This window comes from Falco rusticolus, chromosome 9, assembly GCF_015220075.1.
Source record: "Falco rusticolus isolate bFalRus1 chromosome 9, bFalRus1.pri, whole genome shotgun sequence".
Taxonomy (NCBI): domain Eukaryota; kingdom Metazoa; phylum Chordata; class Aves; order Falconiformes; family Falconidae; genus Falco; species Falco rusticolus.
In genome coordinates, this window is record NC_051195.1 from 10,462,757 (window position 1) to 10,484,180 (window position 21,424).

The window sequence follows — 21,424 nt, forward strand, 5'->3', positions numbered from 1 at the left end:
GAACGTGAAGATGTACCACTTGTGAAGACTATGCAGGATACTTGTTCTGGATTACATACGGTTGTTTTTGGTTTGTTCTGTTTTGGGTTTTTTGACTCTTCAGGTGGCCCTTTTCAAAGGGAGAGAATTTGCAAAGCCTCTGCCTTTCTTGTAGCAGGGCTCACAAAACACTAGCTCCTATCTTCAACGCACTGCATATGAAACTTTTTATTTAAAAACAAAAACCAGAAAAAACTTAAGTCTCTTGCAACACTACCTCAGTTTGGAAGCTGAGGGGAGGCGAGGAGTGTGGTGGCAGGGCCTGGCTGGGCTCTGGCGCAGGGAGGCCTGGTGCCGCCCAGGCGCCGTGATGGGTTGCCCGGCCGGGGCTGTACGGCTGCTGGTTGTTCCTGGGCTCTGATCTATGCTGCTGTGGGGAAAGCTGCTGTAAATCCTCTGCCCAGCGTGAGGGGAGCGCTGCCCAACATACAGGTTGAAGTTGTTGCTGTATGTGCCTGAAAATAACTGTGCTACAGCCTTTGCATAGCTGGGAGTGCTGCGCGTGAGGAGAGCTGCCAGAGCTCTCAGAGCAAAGGTATTTGATTTTCATCAAGCAAGACCAAAGAAAACCTTGGTGTTTGTAGTAACAGTGACCCCTAAGAGTGCTTTTGGCCTGTTTTTAAGGCTGGATGTTCTGGCTTTGCCCCCTAGGATGGGTACGAGCCATGGCTGGCGCTGAGGTGAGCGTGCTGGGCTGGGTGCCGGCGCCCTCACCCCACCTGAGGGAGGCTGGCTCGGGAGAGCCACTGAAAGCTGCCGGCTTGGGGGAAACCAAGGGCCTCATGCTGTTAAGTAACACCCAGAGTTACTTAAATCCCCAAATGCCTGTCTCCTGCCCTCAGAAACCTGTTTCTTGCCACTGGGCTGGGCCTGTGGCCCCCTCTCACCTGGGTCTGAGGTGGAGAGGAGGCCAAAGGCCGCTCTGCAGGCTGTGCCCCTTACTGCAGCCACCAGGTAAACCTGCCTGCTAGGAAAACAGTACCAATGTTTACTCCTCCTCATCAGCTGCCAAAAAGAGCCTGAGTTATTGGAGGGAATTGCTGGCAACAGTCTTGTGCTGGCAGGTGGCAGGACGAAGGACTGAAACGTTCTTATCTTGGATACACCTAGTCAGTGCTGCGGTAGGTACAAATAATTAAATAATTAGCGGTCTCATTCCTGATGAAGCCCTAGGCAAACACAAAAGCCTGTAACAAAATCAGTCTTTTGCGCGATGATTTCCATGTTAAAGGCGGGGCCGGGGGGGAGAGTAATTTGCTGGTACAAGGCATCATACAGGTTTTCCAGGTGGGATAATGCAAACTGAGCTGTATCCCAAAGTATTTCACCTAGGAGAGGATGCTAACTGCCTGTGAGCAAGGGGATTTCCTCAGCAATGGTTCAGCCTACGAAAATGCAGAAATGTATAACTTGGGAGAGGAGAGGAACCGAGACTGTGAAGAAACAGGCTGTATGTGATTTTGAATTTGAATTAAGAATAGATGAGATGTGAGGGGGTGATGGGGCGCCATCAAGAGGGCAGTTCTGTTGCTGATGGGGGTCTGTTACCCACAGTGAGATCCTTGCAAATGGTTCACAGAGGCTAATGCCAGGTGAAGAGCAGCTAGAAGCTGGCTTTTTAAATAAAATCTTTCCTAGGAACCATACAACTAGATGAAGAATAGTATTCGTTTTGGGTTAACTACCTAGATTCATTTTACAAGGATTAGACCTCATTCCTCTGAATTCTCGGTGTTGCTTCAGTATGATTTTAAGTGGGAATTGGTGATGTAAGTACTGGAGCAGATGCAGTCTTGTGCCCTGTCCTAGAGGCTGGTTTGTGGGGCAGGTATTTGGCAAATAGTCACTCGATCTGTTTGCAAAGTGTCTGTTGAGGAGTCACCACTCACTGGCTTCAGTTGCTCATCGTGTGTTTGAGACTTTGCCTTACACATTGTCAGGTCACCTCATTTTTTACTTGTGGTGGAAAACTGCTCTCTGACTGATTTAAGCAGTATAAAATACACACGAAGGTAGTTGGCTGTGTAGCTATGGGAGGAGGTAGGAGTCATACCAAGGCTAGCTAGCTTTGAGAGAATTATTTTATGTTGTTTGCTATTTTAAAATGGAGTTACATCTTTGTAATGGTTTGCAAATAAAATCTCCATTCACATTGTATTTCAAACTGAGCTAATGTGATATTGTGGCATAGTTATTGGATTCAATTGATAAAATTAAAATAACTTTTTTAGACTCTCGAAATACTTCTGTGCTGTTTGTAATGCTCAGTGTTGCTTGCATATACAAAGCTAAGGTCAGTCTTCATCGCTCTAACTAGGCCCTGTCTGTGCTAGATGATGCAGCTACAGAGGTCCTGCTCTTTTCACAACTGCCAGGGACCCACAGCTCTAAGTAAATTCATTGACATCTGCACATGTCCATTGCTGCTTCACATCAGGACTGTAATTTGTTCCTGGCCACTAACAAACTGTTTTCAAAGAGTCTCACAGTGTTGTAGCATTGACACAAACTAATGCAATTAGACGTATTAGACACTGGCTTCTTTGCAACCAATTTTAAGCAGCATCCTTGCTGTAACTTTAAAGGTCACTGTTGATGGAGCTTCACATTCACAAACACCAAGCTTAATTTGTTGTCTACTTTAATATATTGTCCTGAAGTTATTGGGTTTTGAGAACACAGAATCTATTAAGAAGCTTAATAGAGCAGCTCATTCCAATTATAAGAAATGTATTGGTGGAGAAAATGGAAATGCATGGAAGATCAATGTATTAAGCAGTTGCCTGAATGGAGGAAACAGAGGAAATAGATTAAAACTAATTCTCTTTAGTACAAAAAAGATATTTGCTTTTATATAGTACAAAAAATGCTGGCTTGCTTGTATTGTAGGGGATGATAAAACATTTCTACGTTGAATGTATAAAACCAGATAAAGAGCTATCAGCAACTTTTTCCTTCATCCAGTACTTTTTCCCCAATTTTTGCTATATCTATTGCTGGCTATAGTTGGATTTCTTTTGTCTTTACATTTTTTTCCCCTCTGGGTTATGTTTCCCTATATTGGAGGTGCTTAAATTCCTATACTGCAAGACTGTTGTACTGAAAACTTTCTTGGCAGCAAGATAACTTAGCAGTGAACCCGAGACAGGTCATCTGTGAAGATGCGGTCTGGAGCGACTGGCTCTTTGGCTTTGAATTGCTATTGTTAAATGCCAGGTTTCCTAGGTGCAAAATCAGGGTTTCAGACTACAGCCTAAGGACACAGGCATTTGGATAGTAATCCCAAGTGAATGCTGCCAGTTTCCTTTATCAGTGGTGTCTGAAGGAAAATATAGGGGAGGTGCTTTTGACTCAGATCAATTCTCTGCTCCAGTTTGCCGTGTGGCACGTCTTGGTGTGTCACCTGCTTCAGCAAGAACTCATGGGGGAGGCAGAGGAGGGGGCAAATTCATCAAGCCAGTTTTTGCTTTTACTAACCCATTAAACTGTGGCCACAGCCCCTTGTGTTCAGAGCAATCACTGTTCAGACACAGATGTTTGAAGAATGCTATTGTAATTAGTTTTTACTTACTCTTAAGGGCAGGTTTCACAGGAACTGTGAAGCAAACTTATGAGCCATAGAAATTAAATATTAAAAGCTAGTTGAATTTTTTACAGTATCATCCATTTACTAATTTCACCTTTTGTGGTATAAATAGGTTGCCATTTAAGCTTCATTTTAAATTATCTGTGGATAATATCTGTGAAGGAGTTCCTGAGCTTTTTTCATGTAGGAGAAGATTATAGCTTGAATGTAAGCAAAACAAGGTGAAGACTGGCTAACTCAAAAGTTAACTCAAACACAAATTGTGTGTCTGCAGCAGCTTTTTGACTTTGAATTGTGTGAACAAATATTTTTCTTGTTTCCCCACGAGAAGAGCAGTCAGTAAGACCTTGAGAAAACAAGTCCCACCACTGTGTTGTGGGAATGAGCTAAAAGAACGATCATGAAACCGTTGCTCTGCCTTACTGGAGCTCCTTCCATGTGAATGGGGGAAGGAGGAAAACCATTGTGCCAGAGACAAAGCAAGCTCGTGAGTAGATATAGCTGGGACTGAACAGAATCGTGCTCATATTTTCCCTCTGGTTTTTGCACCAAATCTAGCATTTCAGTGTAGGAGGAGGAAATGGCTTTTGTGCCACAACAGGGTTAAGTGATACAAAGAAAGATAGGTTAAAATAACATTATGTGCAGCTGAAAGTCACTTCAGTCCGATCAGGTGTGCTAAGATTGTCTTGGGTCTTCTTGGTCTCTGGATTGGCTGTAAGATCGTAAGTTCCTTGCCTGGTTTGTGGTGGTTCTTTTTGTTAGTTTGTTTTTGTGGGTTTGTTTTTGTTGTTTTGATATATATCTGATGCCAGACAAAAACAGAACTACATTATAGGAATTCTCCTTTATGTGCAAGTTTTCAGCAGGTGTTCGTAGCGGTGTACGAGCTTTCAAAAATTATCAAGAGAGACTATAAATCTTCCAAGGTTGCAGACTGCTGAAGATTCAGAGGTCTTCAGATTATGCAGTAGTTTCTAGGACACATTGTTCATTACAGACAGTAATCAACGCAGGAAAAGAGATGGATTGTTGAGGATCTTGATAGATGATTCTGTGATCTGACACTGGTTATAGCTTGAAAAGAAAGATTGAGATCTTTATTCCTGAAAATATTAAAACCCTGTCTTTGATGGGATTACTTGTATGTTTTAAATGAAACCCACATTTTTTGAAAGAGAATTAATTTTCAGTCTACTGGAATGTGTGTATTTTTACATTATTTTATCCAAATTTTCCTGCTTGTTCATCTGTTTCCAACATACGTCATTTAAGTAATTTAAAAAAATCTAATTGTCAATAAGTTGTTTATCTCAGTGCTGTATAAAGCAATTTAATTCACTTGGATTTACAAAAAGGCTTTTTACAAAGTTCATTACAAAAGGCTCTTCAGGAAACAAACAGATCATGAGTTCAGTCCTCCTCCCCCCATGATGTTCCATCTGTCTAGACTATCTATTCTAGACACATAATAACCTTTACTCACATCCAGGAAGGAACAGCCTTTCAAAAATTACTCCCAGAGTTGAGCTGCATCTGTTTTTGGGTAGTTTTATATTCTATAAGGTGTTCTTTCTGGCAATAATGCAGTGAAAGCATATGTAGATGTGTTAGGAAGATTCCCATAACAATTCTGCTTTGCAGAATCCACTTAAAAATTGTTGGGCATTGTGCTACTATTGACCTTACTTGTATTGTAGCTTTTGGTTAATGGGGGCTGGTCCCTGAAGATAGGGTACCACATGTATTTTGAGAGCAATACTGTCTGCTAGGTCTCTTCTGGTTCTTGAGAGGCGGTCTCTGCAAACTCCACAAAAAATCATAGTTTGGCTTAAAAAGCATCTCTCCAGAATGCAAAACTGATTTGTGCAGCTTTAGCATCAGTGTTTTGGGAGGAACAGCAAACTGCTGAGACTTCCAGCACGGAGTTTTGTCTCGGCCCGACTGGGAGACAGTAGAAGTGTTTCTGCCTGTTGGCTGTTTGGCTGCCTGTGTGGATGAGAGCCCTCCTCCCACCTGGGCTGCAGGGGCGGTGACTGGCCCCGGTGTCCTCCTCACAGACTGGCAGGAGCAAGGTGTGGTGAGGCCATAACTGACCTGACACCTCTGGAAACCTCAGCCCTGCTCTCATCTGGAAACCTCAGCCCTGCTCTCACTTCTCCACCTTGTCTTGCACTCAGCCAGTTAAGAACCGGTTATAACCTGAGGGCTGTAAAGCAGATGCTGCATTAGCCCTGAGTGTGCCAGAGGCTTCACTACATGCAACTGGCATTCAGGCTGTGAGTCTCACAGGGCTGGGACTCAGAGATGAAAAAATACGGGATGTGCTCGTTGTGCTCTGTACAAAGTCGAGGTGGTTTGTTTTCTTTTTTTAAAACCTTTCTGTTGGAGAACTAAAGTTTTGCTCTTGCTGCTTATACTAGCAGCACGATTTCTTTCCAGTTCTAGCTGATCCCAAAATATGGGAAATAACTCTGCGAAGAGTTCAGCAGCAAATTAATTGCTTCCCCATCTGTACAAGGAGAAGTCTGCAGGTGTCTATCTCAGGCCATCATTCCTGATCCTTGTTAATAGTTCTGCCTGTGATACCTATGCTATAAAATATTATTTTGGTGAGACACTAATAGGACAGGGCCTATAAGGTTTTGATATTGCAGAAAACTGCAGTATTGTGCAAGAGAAAACCTTGATTTAGGACATGTGCGTGCCCAGGGCAAGTGAGGGGGCTAAAGGCCAGACCTCAGGGAATCATTGCTGCTTTGGGAGAGAAAGCCAAAGCACCCACTTTCTTTGCCGAGAGCTAGGTTTTAATTCTGCCTTTCGCATCTTTGCTGGTGGCTCAGTTTTCCTTTCTGTAAACCTGGTGTTGGTGTATATCCACATGCACAACTCCATGTTGTTACAATTCCGCCTTGCCTTGCTTATGTGCCGTTCAGCTGTCTCGCCGCAGGTGGATGGTAATGAGGATGAGGCACTGATATGGACTGTGGTACCTGCCTGCCTCCACATCTGTTGTGAAATTTCATGCATTATTGTAAAGTGCTTTAGGAGCTGTGCACGAGAGCTGGTCACTGTTGGAGGGACAGCACGAATTAAGGTCATCATTGACCCACAAGTGGCGCTGCCAAACTGTAATGGCAGATGTAGAAAGCATAAAACCTTGGGCTGTGGAGGCAAGCGTCGTCCTAAGCTGAAGCAACTCCAAGTTCAGATTTTGGAAGGTCCCATGGTGTTTTATAAACCCTGTGTGGCACTTTCCAAAATCTGGAAGCTCTGTCTCTTTCTTTGAAGCCAAGAACACTTAAAGCTAATTCTCTTTTCTTTGTCCTTGCCATTGACCTCATTTACGGAGATGAAAGAAGTAAAAACAATTAGCTCACCGGGAAATTCTATTATGTGGAAGGGAGGTGGACGTTTGATCAATACTCATGGGTTGTAGTCTCAGCTGGAAGGGCAGATTTTTGTCTCCCAGATGGATTGATGCCTGTTAGTCCCAGAGGCTTTGCAAGTGGGAAAGATAGCGATCCAGCTTTTGACTTCTGGAAAACTAAAAGATGCCTCTTTAATCTTCTCAAGTAGTGAATTGGAATATATATTGGACATAATTCATCCTGTTGTTATAGGGGTAAAAAGGCTTATTAGGGAAACGTGCCCTTCATTTAACTGTGCCTAATTGTGTAAAGCAGAACCCTCCCCAGCCTTTCACATCCCCAGCCCAGAAGTGATTTCTCTTCGACTGTTTCACAGTATCGAGTAACTTAGTCCATTCAAACCCATGACACCTCCCCTGAGAGCCTTCCTTGCTCCTTCACCTCACTGATGTGAACTGGGCTCCTGAACACACATTCGTGCCTTGGGCTGGAGTGTATACTGGCCATGCTGGGACAGCGTGTCCCACTGAGGGCAGCCTGTGCCAGTGGGGTTTCACCTGTGACTCCAAAGCAGCCTCTCTGGTAAACTGGAGCAGGTGAAGCAGACCTGGCTGCTCTTGAATGTTAATGTTCTTGTTGAAGCAAATGAGCATATATTAGGAGAGGCAAGGATATGTGGACTTTTGCCTTTGAAGCTACTGTTGCGTGATTTTAATCAGTGTTTTTTCCTAACCAACCAACCAAACCTAAGGATTGTTATTATTATAAGGCAGAGATGCCAATATTTTAGGGTTCAAGTTTTAATTTCTAGTGAGAGAAGTGTTGATAAGTTCTAGAAAGGTATGGTTAATTTGCTGTAAACTTGAAAGCATAAACTGTCACTGTTAATGGTAGGGAATTCTTGCACCCCTGCTAACGCCCTCTAACATTCACTTGCTATTTTCATGCTACTAGTTGCCTTCTGGAATGGATAATTTGCCACACTAAGTAAAGCAATTACTCTGCTGAGCCTCCTATTTTTCTTCTATCCATAGCTAATGTGGAGAGTTAATATATTTTACATTTTTATTCTACCTCCATTCTAAGAGTCTTGACAGTTTTTACTCATCTTAGTGTAAGTAGCCTCTAAGCTACCCTGATAGCAGAGAGATCATAAATTATCTCCTTTTGCCAAGGCGGGAAACAGAGCAATGGCATGACAATGTGCTTTAGTGATCCCGGTACTGGATTTAGAACATTACAGCTGTGAGGTACAAAGCAGTAATTCCATATATCTCTAACCTATTGGTTAAAATGTGTGTGATTTTTTGTAAAAAATTGTAAAGATTTAATTTCATTTTGACAGGTTTTATTTCTGTTTTCCAGTATACAACCAGACGTTTCACCAATCTTTCTACAAGTCACCGCTGTCTCTTTTGTGTTTGTTTTGCCCCACGAGCTCAGCTGGTGCACCAGCACCCAGGCAGGCTCTGTGTGCCCCTGGCTCCCCTCCCCACTGTTATGCTAGCTAAAGCCCCGAAAATTTGCTAGGGTTCTGTAGTCTAACAGGTGAGACGTGTGCTTTTCTGATTAAGGTGAGTGATCACTGATCTGCTACACCTTGTTTTGCAGGTGTTTCAGCATCAAAGCTGTTCATTGCCAGGTGGCTGGAATTGGTCCGTATAAAGGTTGAGCATGGTTGTGAAAGCTGCTGTATTTGGAGGATGGCAGTGAAATGAGATAAGAAAGAGCCTTTGTGTTACTGATTCCCTGGTATTGCTGGAAGCTTCCTTAGGTGCTACTGGCTAATATAAGAAAAAGGCTTTCTAAGCTAAGTATGTTGCTGCTGTTACGAATTTTGCATCAGTTCTGGTACTTGCTATGTGCAGAGCCAGGGGATGGGTGGTCTGGGCTGATTTTGTGGATGGTGCTGCTTGCTGAGCCTTGTGGTGTAGCGTGGGCTCCAGCTGGCTGCACGTTGCTGCTAGGGGTGGCAAGGGCTGGAGCACTCCTGCAGAGGGCCCTGGTCAAGGCTTGCAGCCTCTGTTTGTTTATTGGTTTTTTTCCAGCCCTCACCCCTGGAGCTTTTTGCTGTCAGTTTTTAGTAAGACAAATAGCAGTGCAGAGCTGCCTGTGTGCAACAACAGTGGTGACTAGTTCTTACTAAAAGTGAGGCTTCTGTGGGGAAGCTGGGCTGGACCCTTGCATGATTCCCCAGGCATCTGACCTCTTCCACTATACAGTTGATCAGTTAATTATTGTTTGGACTTAAAAAATTATCTGCAGCTAAATATAGCAATGGACCTTCCCCTGGGTAGTTTTTGGGGTAGCAAATGTGTCTGCTCACACTTAAGAAGTTCTTTTTCTTGGTCAGATGATGGAGTACAAGATGCTCTCAACTCTGCAAACAGCCGGGCTTGCTAAGGTGTATGCTGGGCACTTCTAGACCAGGGAACAGGGATGAGCTGTTGTGCAAACTGGCTCAATGGGGGGGAAAAGGAGATGGTCCATAATGGTTATTTATCTGTTGAACTGTGAGGGCACAACAACCACCTTCACCTCTTTTATTGTGGAGGATTGGTGCTTGATGCCGTATGTGGTGAAGTTACAGTATTACTGAAGCAGAGCTGATTTGGGCGGAAGCATGCATGCTGTATTGGAGTGGGGGTGCTTGCTGTGGATTGTGTCCAGGAGGAGTATAGCTGCTCTCAACAAGCAGAATGGGTAAGAGAAAAGTAGTCCTGGTAATGAGAATTAGTGCAGTGTTGGAGGCATTGGTCAGTTAGCAGGCTAAAATGGTGTACAGTTCTTGCAGTGCTAAGATGCAATTAAAGGTCTGATTCAGCTGAGCAGCCTTTCTGCAATGCTGTTTCTTGGAAATGTGGGTGACCTTGGAAACAGAAGGGCCCTCCTTCCAAGAGGGCTGCTCAGAAAGCCTTGCAGTATTGCAGAAGAGGCATTTTGCAATGCACCAGGTGGTGGGGATCAGCACAGGCTGGGATCAGTGCAATCTGGAATACCAGGTGGCCTGCTGAAGCCTGGTGCCAGCACAGAATTGCTATCATTCTCATCGTATAAGTCATTGGTGATCTTGGTAATTTGAAATCCGCTCTGTGTTTTGTATTGGCTTAAATATGTTCTGCCAAATGAGTGGTAGTGTGAAAATCTAGCGTTAATTGTTTGTCAAGACACAGTTGAAGCCACAAAGTGACTATGACTCGCTTTGAAGAAATGTTTTTCACCTTTATTTCCCCTTCTCCTCACGCCCTGCACATCCTATTGCCCTTGTCTTTGTACAGTGACAACTTAGGTAAGCACCAGGACTTTGGCACTGAGAACTGTGCAAAGGTACTGTTCAGGCTGCTGGAGCTACTGAAGTACTCAGAGTAGCAGAGGACAGGTTTTCCATCACAGCTGCATTTCTGGTGCTCAGGATCTTTTCCTAAATGTATATAGCAGCATTCACAGTGGGGCCAAGTTCGGTGACCTTTTGATGGGTCATCAGTATGTGGCGTATTCTCACTTCTCGCGCACTTGTGAAGCAAACGCTGCTGGCAGAGTTTGCAGGTAAGACTGCACTGCAGATGGATCTGATGTGATGGGGCTGCTGTAATCTGGAGGGATGAATGTATGGCAATCTCTAAAGCCAGGTGACTTCTCAAGTCTGGCTTGTGATATGGCAAAACAAGGTGAGATATTTTTGGGTGCTTAGTTTAAATAGGTGGAGTATCGTGCCTTCTCCTTGCTGCAGCATTTTTGTGTTTATTTTGGGGGAAAATAAATAGCTTTAAAAATGTGGGTGTGTATACGGCAGAAGTAGCGCTGAATAGAAACAGTGTGAAGAAAACAGTAGTGTTTGCAAGCTGTCGGAGAAGCTTGCCTCCTTACTGATCCTGTGGGTTAGCAGATTGTGACAACCTATAGCAACAAAAGTGAACAAGCATGGAAGAATATACAAGGTCTGGTTGGTTAAAAATTTATTAACTTTGAACTCCAAAACCTCAGAAGGATATTTGTATGGGATTTTTTTTTTTTTTTTCTTAGCAGTGTTTCTAAACAATCTGGAGTGAATTAGGTCCCTACAATTGGAAATCTAATTTGGGGTCATCTTTAAATGAACTCTAAAAGCATTAGACTCAGTTTGGCCAGGATCTCTGCTTTGGGCCCAAGCCCAGCATGTCATTTCCAAATCAATTCCAAGGTCTCTTTCCAGCCCAAGCTACTATTGATTATTTCTTTTTCCTTTTAACAAAAAGTCATCCCTATGGTGATTACATTATATATCCTTGGCAGTAAATCAGTAAAGCCAATTTCAGACCGAAGGAAGCTTCCACAGGAGGAAGCATGGTGGGTTGTGTCTAGCAGTGGTGCAGCAGCTGGTGCGTGTGCCCGGGCTGACCAGTGTCCTGGCCAGGCCACATCTTGGGCTCACAAGGCTGCAGCTGCTTGGAAGTCATGCAAAAAGGAGCATGTATACATATCTTAAGCACCTGTCCTTCCTAGTCTTGAGTCTTGGAGACTGGTGGTTTTCACCTTGTGATTCGCTTTGGAATTGGATTATAATCATGGAAGCAGGGCACTGCAATTTGGTGGGTTTTGCTTCTGATGAGTTGGTGCATGTTGTGTCACCTCTGTAGTGATGGGCTGCAGCACGTGCGGTAAGAGGTCTCATTCTTGACCCAGCTGTGGTTATTCCTTTTCTGTGTTTTGGCAAAAGTTTTGATTCACTTGCAAGTGTTTTTGAAGGAGTACATGTGAGGTGACAAAGAGCATTTTAATACTGTGCTGAAAGTACTAGTGTGCGCAAAGTATTCCCTTTTGAGAATTGCCACTTGTAATCAAGAAGTTTCAACAAAGCAACCACAGTCACAGTGAGTTGTTTTGATACAGTGTTCTTATCAGGTTTTAAGCCTGTCTTAATGAAGTCATACTTTTGTGCATGGATCATATCTAAATTGTTATTGAATAGACTTCTTTTTGTACTTTAGATGGATAAGTGGATCATACACACACTGTTTTAACTAAATTAAGGTCATTAAACCAGTGCTACTCTGCATGCAGGCGATCTTGGTGATTCTGTTTAAGGACTGAAGTTTACCAAGTGTGTTGCATCATGGCATAGTGGTGTGTGTATTGTACTGTCAATAATGCTTCACAGATGTGCCTTTCTCCAATAAGCTCTTCTTTTTCACAGATGGCAAGGTAGTACTAGCACAGCATTTTTTCCATCAGTGTCTTGATGTAATGTTTAAAGCTAGAGAATGCTGAATGCTCCTACGACATGGTTGGAAGACTAAAAGTGTTTGTGTTTGCTTAGTATAAGCTTTTACAGGCTTAATTAAAATTTGTAAAGCAACAGCTTTTCTAGCATGAAAAATACTCCTTTCTAGTGTAAGTTGTCATGGGAGTCCAAGGGAAAATAAGGGACTGATGTGAATGTAGTTTGAGTCAAGGCATATGAAATTAGAAGAAATCTCTTAAAATAAAGGCCAGGTGGCAATACAAGCCAGAGCAATGATTCCCTGTGTGCTACTAAGTTAGTTAGTGCAGTTACCAATAATTACCGCAGCCTTAAATGACCATATTGTATTCGGTAGTGTCAGTAAGGTCAATTCACAGTCATAGGATAAAAGGGGACACTCCAGTGGCTCTTAATGCGCATCAAAATGAGAAGATTGATATTGACAAAGTGACCTTGGCTGCGAAGGGGCAGTTTATTTTGAATGCCTGTAGTTTTTCTTGCTTATGATTGACAGCCTCAATGGTATGATTATTTTCTTTTTCTGTGCTTCCCCCCCCTCCCCCCGCCCCAAAGGAGCACCACAGTTCATGCTAGCTATTTCAAATAACACAGCAGTAGTAAAAGTAAGTAAGGACTAGTAAGATCTTCTGTAGAAAGTTGCTGCACCCCAGTGCCCAGTGTCCCCCAAGTGCCCTTTGATCGTTCTCTGAATGACCCTGGCTCTGTGTTAATGTCTGGCATGCAGTTCCGCAATTAAAATGTGTGGCCTGACATCAGTTCCAAATTTGTCTTTCCTTCAATTTTTCATGTTCACCCAATTCGTTCTTTTGTTCTCTTAACCTTCTCTGTGTCAGATAACACTGTGTTTTATTCTTCAGTTGCCATCCATGGAAAGTTTGCAGGCAATTTTACTTTTTTCATTTCTCATCTTTTTTACACTGTACTGAAAAGGATTGTAATTTATATTAGTTGAATTTTGAACCATCCATACTCTTCTACTCCATAATTTATTTTTAATTTCCACCCTACCCCCCACCCCCTACCAAGTGACTGGAATTGCATGTGCTGTAAAATTTTTGGAAAAAGAACTGCATATTCTTCTTTGCCTGAAGAACACCTAGGTGCATGCAAATCTGTACGCTTAGTTAACTAAATGTAGGCCTTGAAGACTCTTCTCTGATTGTATTGGGCAATTAAGAGTTCGGGTGTAGTGAGTGCTGTTACTGTCAAACAGTGACTATCTCCAGGATTTGACTATTTGACAGGATTAACTATGGAGGGAGATTATGATATTGTATGGCTTGCATAATCAATGCTACTGTTCTGAGATACCTGGAGGAGAAAGTAAGATTATGAAGTGTAGCAAACTTGTGAGAAAATACACATTTTGGTAGAGGGTTCTTTAACCTGAGCTTTCCTGGAGGTTAAGAATAGTTATGCTGCATTTCTTCATGCAGATTATGGTGCTGCAACTGTAGAAAATGCTGTGTGCTGGATAAAATAAATTGTACAAACAGAATGCATTCCAACACACCCACACCCCTTCGTTTGGTATAATACAGTGTGAAAATACATTGTAAGAATCAAAGATGAGAATTTATTTTATATTTTTTTTCTCCTCCTTCTGAAGGTTTGTTTTACAAATACAATGCAGATCTGAAGCAATTTCTGGTGCATAACTCGCTGATTTTTCCTTAGGTGAATGGATGGCAAAGGGATTCCTGTTAGGAAGAAAAGCTAGAAATTTGGCTGCAGGAGCAGTTACTGTACTGAGAGGGGAAATGGGAAGAGGTGTCTTGGCAGACCTGGAGCTGGGAGAGCAGGCAGACCTTGGATCTCCAGGTCCTTCTCCTTTCTGCTTTCTCTGGTTGAGGTCCCCTTCCCCACACCAAACCTTTGGTGATACCTGAGCAGCAGTATGGGGTGGATGATGCCTCTTGCCCGAGTGTTGGGGCAGGAATGATGCCTGATGTGGCAAGTAAGGTAGTAAGGAAAAGCTGTGGCTTATGCCTTTTCCTCCATCGGTACCTGTGTTGTACCTTCAGCTGTGTGTCCAAGTCCATGAAAATTTAGAATAAATGTTGTAACTAGTAAACAGCAGGCAAATAGAATTCTTTTGTCTCAGTATATAATAATAATAATAATTCTTTTTTTCCTCAATATTCAGGAAATTGCCTTACGAAAGCTTTTGTGTCAGGAAGGAAGTACCTTTCTGACTAACTTTAACAGTCTTCTCTGACTTCCTGTTAGTCAAATCACTGGCATATCTGGGGTGAAAAAAGGAAATAAAACTTAACCAAGAAAAATCCCTGATATTTGACCAGCTTCTAAAAAATAAGTTCATAAACCATGCATTTGTAGTAAGTTCACGTTGAATTCCACCGCCAAACCCCTGCCCCCTCCCTCCCTCGGATATTAAGATTTATTCTCCCTAGGGTGTAATAAATCTGAGGTGGAAACAGGCCAAAGTATGCTCATCTGCTGCCTCATGGGAAAGGGTGTTTGCAGAGTGATGGCTGGTTTGGAGGCGCTCACCATCAGCCTGAACCTCTTCAGGAAAAGTTCAAGATTTTATTGTAATAACTGTATTTTCAGTCTTTAGACCCGTAAACCCATCTGGCATTTTGTTGGGATTCAGCCCTGTTTGGTGAGAGGTGTAATACCTAGGCAGCTGTACATCCTGACTGGCAAGAAGCACATGTGTGTATGTATGTATGTATGTATACATGTCTTGCTGTGACCAGGGTGTGCAGCCAAACCAGAGCAGGTTAAGAGGTGTGAAAGCAGAGCTATGAATGAAAGCAGGTCAGGGATTCTGGAGTAAGCTGCCTGCTCAGCAGAGTGGAAGAGACGTTGTTGTGTCAAATAGTTTGAGAAATGACTGACTTCAGTGGTGGATTTTGGCTGAGTGGGTTGATGTTGCCAAGCTCAGTCACGCTACGTGCTATCCCTGCTTGAAGGGTCATCTTTTTGTATTCACCTGGGCAGCACAGAGTTGCTAAAATATTTATTTTAACTGGTCTCTGTTAAAAAGGATTGTTTTAACGTCAACACCCTTCCATTGTCTATATAGCTTTTTAATTTGGACATTGAAGCAGTTTGCTTCCTTGTGTCCCAGGCTTCAGCCAGCTCCCATTCTGCTCTCTGGCCTTTGAGCAAAGCTCTGGGTAAGTGCCTGCTGGGCTTGCCTGGGAAGGCTGCTTCTGTGTAACGGGCAGAAAGCCTTGACGAGTTTTGCGCATTCCCTAAAAAGAGCTTGCGAACTGGATTGCAGGTGGTTTACTACTGATTGTTAGTTTGCTAGATTTTTGTGCAAACTGTTTTAAATCCTCTCCGTCTTCCTCAATTATTTCAATTACAAATGTTAGCACAAATAGATGAGATGCAGCTTATAATCCATGGCTTGTTCCAGGACACAGGCATTGTCTATGATATTCAGCTATACTGGTAATAACATGTAATTGCAGTTAAAAGTGTTTACCCTCAGGAGTTTTTCCATGAATGAAAAGAAATGAAGATGTTGGGTCTCCTCTCCTGTTGGAAGCACAGGAAAAGTGCCACAAAAGGCAAAGGGACCATATTTTGCAAAGTGGCAGTTCAGTAATTGCCACAGTCTTAGTGGAATCCCAGGCTGCTTTCTTGAACTGTGATCTGAGGGCAGAGAAGAGGAGGTGCTATGACAAGGCAAGCATGCTGCTTCAGTTAAGTCCCATTCTTCCTTCTGTGTTACGAAAGGGGGAAATCTTGATAGATTTCAGTTTTTCAACTTTGTCTTGTATTGGTAGCTGAAGTCCTGAATGTCTGTTCCCCTGCTACCCTGCAAATGGGAGCAGTAGGCTGGCTGGCTGCATACATAGTAAGAAGGCAGCACTGTTCTGCTTGTTACTGCACCGATTCTCTAACCTCCTGTCAGGACACAGCTGACAGTAACAAGGATTCAGCTTGAATTTTAGAGGTCACTAGCAAATGCTGGCTTAAGCTCCTACCCAGAAAAACTTAAGCTAATTGCCCTTGTCTTGAACAAGCTGCTCTTTGCCAAGTAACATAATAAAGTGGTGCCTTATTGAAGGGAGGGGAGGACACTGGGAAGAAATGCAGGTTTGTACATGCTTAAACAGGCTACTTCTTTCCCCAGATGCTTCTGTTAGGTGAAATTCCCCTCTCTAGTGCGCAGGGAGGTGTCGGGTGGTTGCTGCCCATCCCACAACAGGGGCTACTGGCAGCCCAGGATGCTCAGAGGCTTCTTGGCTACTGCCGCATGTGGGGCAGTGCTAAGAGAGGCTACCTTCTGCTCTGCAGTCCGCAGGATGTGCAGAGCTCTTGCCTGCAGCAGAAAGACTGTCGCGGGTCTTTTTGTAGCTCCTGTTTCCCGGTGCTGTGAGCCAGCCCTCCTCTGGACAACGAGGGAAGTCAGGTTTATTTCCTTGTGATTTATTTCTTGTGATCTGCTGGACACAGAGAAGTAGAACTAGAAATTCTCTTTGCAGCAGTTACATATGCTAGCAATCTGTATTTTGGCTAATACTAGCTGTTCTTGAGTGGCCACATGAGCCAGGTGTTTTTATTCTGTGATGTCTAACTTCACATGCTGAGCTTGTTGCTGCTCTTTGTTTTGCTTCCCTGTGAAGCGTGAAACCAGAGCATCTACCCGCTGAAGCATATACCTGGTCAGTTGGATTAAAGTGCAAAAGGGGCTGGCTGAAGTAATCTTTTTATCCTGTGCTCTGGGAAGGAAACTCACAGTACAAAAGAACATATGGTAGGCATGAAGAATGGCCAAAGGCAGGAAGGGTAGCTGAGCCTGGCTTATGCCACAGGCAAGCCCTCAGGCATGGGACTCTCCTGGCTGCCTGGTTTTCACCGCAGGATGTTTGCTTTTCCTGGCTTCCATCGCTGCACCAAGATGCTACGTGCTTTACTGGTTATGGGACATGATTCATATTTATCATGGTACTGGAGAAGTGGTAGGGATTTACTTAATTCTTTCACATACTGTTGAAGCAAAATAGAACTGGAGGATTTCCATCGTCTAAAACGGGGTGGTGTTCGCACTGAAGATAGTAGAAAGTGCTTGTGATCCATTCAGTTCTAGCATTTTCTTAATTCGTTTATTTTCTTATTGTGGAAGGGGGTTTAACTTTTCTGGTTTGTTAGAACATCCAAGACTGATTTCTTTCAACAAAGTTCATGCAAGTGTAGACAGGAAGGGTAGGAAAAGCACAAACCACTTCAAATTAATCCCCACAAAAATAATAGAAATATTTTAGTCTCAAGAAGCTCCACTATAACTTTATTTCTGCAATCAAATAGCAGGCATATTTTCTGAACATATTCTCTGTTCTCACACTTTCAATAGTTTTGCATGGAGTATGATTGTATGTTGGTGATGAATATTATAAAAGGAATGGAAAGAAAAAGTGCTTTATACTGGCAATTAAATATGAGATTTCTGCAAATTCATAGTTTGAATACATAATAGGTTTAATTGTTCCTGAATGGTATAAAATAGAAAAGCTTTTAATTTAGCTCAGCAATCTGATTTTATTGGGCTGGAGCTGAGAAGCCTTTTACAAAGGTATCATCCTCATGCTGCTGGAATTAAACTAATGCTTTGTAGGTGTTGAAGGGGCTGTGTTTCTAGAGAGGAGGGCTTCAGACCACAAGGTTTTTGCCTTTGACTTAGAAAGCACGGAGTTAACCTGTATGGAGTACATGTGCTGTCACAGTGGTGAGATACACAACTTTGAGTCGTGCTTGCCGAGTCATAGCTCATCACTGTCTGAGGCCATTCCTGTCCACTGAGGGCATGCTGTGTACCTCTGTTACCCCACAACAGGACATCTTGCCTTTTTCTGCATAGCAAAGTTGTAGCCGAAAAATGCTGTGTGTTTTTTGTTTTGCTTTACCTTTTTGTTTTCACTATGGCAAACTGGACACTACACACGGTAACTGGGGTAAACACCTGCTAATTCAGCCAGCTGTCAGGTACAACAGGGAATGCTGGCATCAGGTAATTCTGATGAAGAATTTATGCTGTAACAAACTTTTTGATTATTGAATTCTTTTGCCCCATGAATATATGTAGAAGGGAGAGAGCAAGCGAACAAACATTATATGTCATATATCTAGCCTGCCAATTTGCAGAGTGATAATAAAGAGAAACTTCTTTTCAGCTGAATTCTCCATGGCTGGGGTTATTGCAAATATCCTACGGTTCTTATTCTGTACAACCTGGCTTCATGATGCAGCACAGTAGGAACCTGGTCATTGCTTTCTCCAGCTTTTTTTTTCCCCTTCATTTACAGCAAATAAGGTTAATGTATCCTAATACTTTGGGACAGGTTTCTGATAAATATTAGATACAATAGTTTTTGAATTGTAGTTTTCGGTAGATACAAAAAATTATGGGCATTGTCTAAAGTTCACAGCAGGAATATTTTCCTTCCATTTTCAAAAGGCACCTGAAAGTTTGAGCTTATGTTTCAAAACTGATAAAACTCAGAGGGCTTTTTCTTGCTGCAGAATTAATTTCATTTATGAAGAAAGCCAAGACATCAAATATTGCCTGACCTAGAGAAAATATTGACATTAGAACTATAAACTTTACTGGTTAAGGTGCAGGATGAGAACAGAAATTTCTTACCCAGGGTGCACTGAGAATTTAGCAGCAGCTTCAGGCTAATGCAAAGAGGCAGGTTGTCTGGGTTAATACCCGCTGGGGAAAGACCCTGCAAAACCAGAAGGGAAGAGGATGCAGAATGTTTTTCTAAATTTTATTAGGCTTTGGGGATGTAGTCTCCATTTTATAATATACAGCAAAGTGATTAATAGTCTTGTAATAAGTGGGTATTATAGAGGATTAATAATCCTCTCTCCCTTTCAAACTTTAAGGTGTCTATATTGCTTTCAGAAGTCGTGATAGCACGCGGTGCACATACAGATTGTTGTGCTTCACTGGTTTCCTTAAATATGCTTGACATTGTGACCAGCAAAGTCCTAGACAGTTCTGTGGCTTTATATATAAGGCTTGCGGTGTTTAAAATGCTTGATGATTTCTAGGTTCATTTCTATTTTTTCCTATTTTAAAAAAAATCACTATTCCAGTTTGTTCTGCAGTACTGACCAATGGATATTTTGTGTTGCTTGCTTTGAATTGTTCTTTGAAAGGATGTAAGAGGCACCTTGGGTCTTTTGGAAAGACTGAGTAGGAGGAGATGGTGGTTGCTGCTTGTCATTTTTCTTTGTAAAGAATTAAACAAAAAGTGAACAACCTCAGGCATCAGCCATGAGGCCACTGGAACAGCACCAGGTGAAGAAGGCCCAGTGAAAGGGAGAAATGCTTGGCAATAGGATGATCTGTATGCTACTCCTTCCTTGGTTAGTATGCCTAGAGCAATTTGGCTTCTTGGACTTCTTTCTCACTTGCTGTCTGCCTGTTCACTTCTTGCTCCTCACTGTACACCCGTGCGGCACCCAGAAAACCGGGTCCTGGGTTTTGTCTTCTCTTTGCACTTTATCTTTTCAGAAAGGCTGAGACATCATCTGTCTCATTTGCTACTAAACTGAAAGCAACATAAAATGGCTAATGGTACTATGTGAGTATTGCGTTACAAGATCTTTTGGCTACCAATTACTTGTAGTGCAGTAATTATTAAGTAAAACCGATCTGCCGGAGGTCACAAAGCCAGGAATAGAGCACATCTCTCCTGACTCCCAGTCCAGTGTCACAGCTGTTAATTCATGCAATTTATACCTGAGTTTGTTAAAAATCTTCTCCCACAGCTCTTCCTCCCTCAGCAGCCAAAAATTCTCTTTTTTAATAGAGGGAAGGAGCTTCCTTTGGGGCCACAATTCCCCCACAGTGAAAGAACTTGGCCAGCTGAGAGTATGTGCTAACTTTTGAAGTACTGTTAGCCCTTCCTGACCTGGGAAGTGAGAGCTGACCCGAACTTTTCTTAGATACAAGCTTGGAAAGGCATCTAATGCAGTCAGGGCATGTGTGCTAGACACTTTTCATGTCTGAATGCTGCAGATAACATGTTTGAAAAGTTCTCCAAGATGAAAACTTAATTTATCGTAACAAGGAAGATGCTCACTCCCTCTCCTAAGCCAGCTAAACTTATATAGAACTACAGAATGGGAAAATGAGTCAGGTGTGGTGTGTGCGGGTTTGGTGGTATTTTTGTTCTGTTTGTTTGTATCTTGTTTTTGTGGTGTGGTGGTTTTGTTGTTTGATGGGGTTTTGGGGTGTGTGGTGTGTTTTGGGTTCTTTTTGTTGTTGTTTAGGAACAGGTTTTTTTGAGAACATCAGGGAACCACTATGGTCTAATCATCTGTAAAAGACAGTGATAAAGAACTTCATCTTGTGATTTCTTCTTTGAGCCTTTAATATGTGGTTGAGCATATTTTTTAGGTAGATACCTATTCTTGATCTATTTAAATTAGTCCATATGAGGACTAACTCACCTTTTCACATGCCAAGTTGTTTCAATACTTAAATATTAGTTTTAATGCTAATGGCTGAGAAATGGAGATGCATGTACTTTCAGAAAAGAGCAAACATACTTCATACAACCAGGATGCTCAGAACATGAACTAGCATGCCGTTTGGTAACAAACTGGATTATACTTATATCTTGCTTCAGATAATACCAGTTCAAAACTGTTTAGAGTTCCACGACATTATTTCTGTGCTTGCAATGCTTTAAAAAAATCATTTTGAGGAGAGTTGAGGCTATTGAAGTTGCTTCAGCATATGCTGTTGTTCACAAAAGATGAATCACATGTTTCTGGATGAGGCCCTAGGTATGTGTTAAAAATAATGGTTTAAATCCTCTTACTAGTGTGACATATTAGCAATAGAACTATAGAAACAACTCTGTGTTAGTGTTTTCAATTACATAAAACAAAACTTATAATGGAAATTGGTGTTAGATATATTCATGTATTCGGCTTGACTCTGATCATCTTAAACCACATTGGAAAGCTGACTTAGGTTTTGTATTCTGTAGCCTTCTCCGAAACTTTCATTTCAAGTGAAAAATGGCCAGTTACATGTAATAAAATCTTATGTGGAAGCTTTTTTTTTTCAGTCCTTGGGATCAAATAGTTTCAGGTTTTTTTGAAGGTTTTTAAGTGTTCTATTTTCTATGAGTTCTCAGTATAATGCTTTGTAAAGCTGCTACAGAAACTTAGTGTTATAAGCTA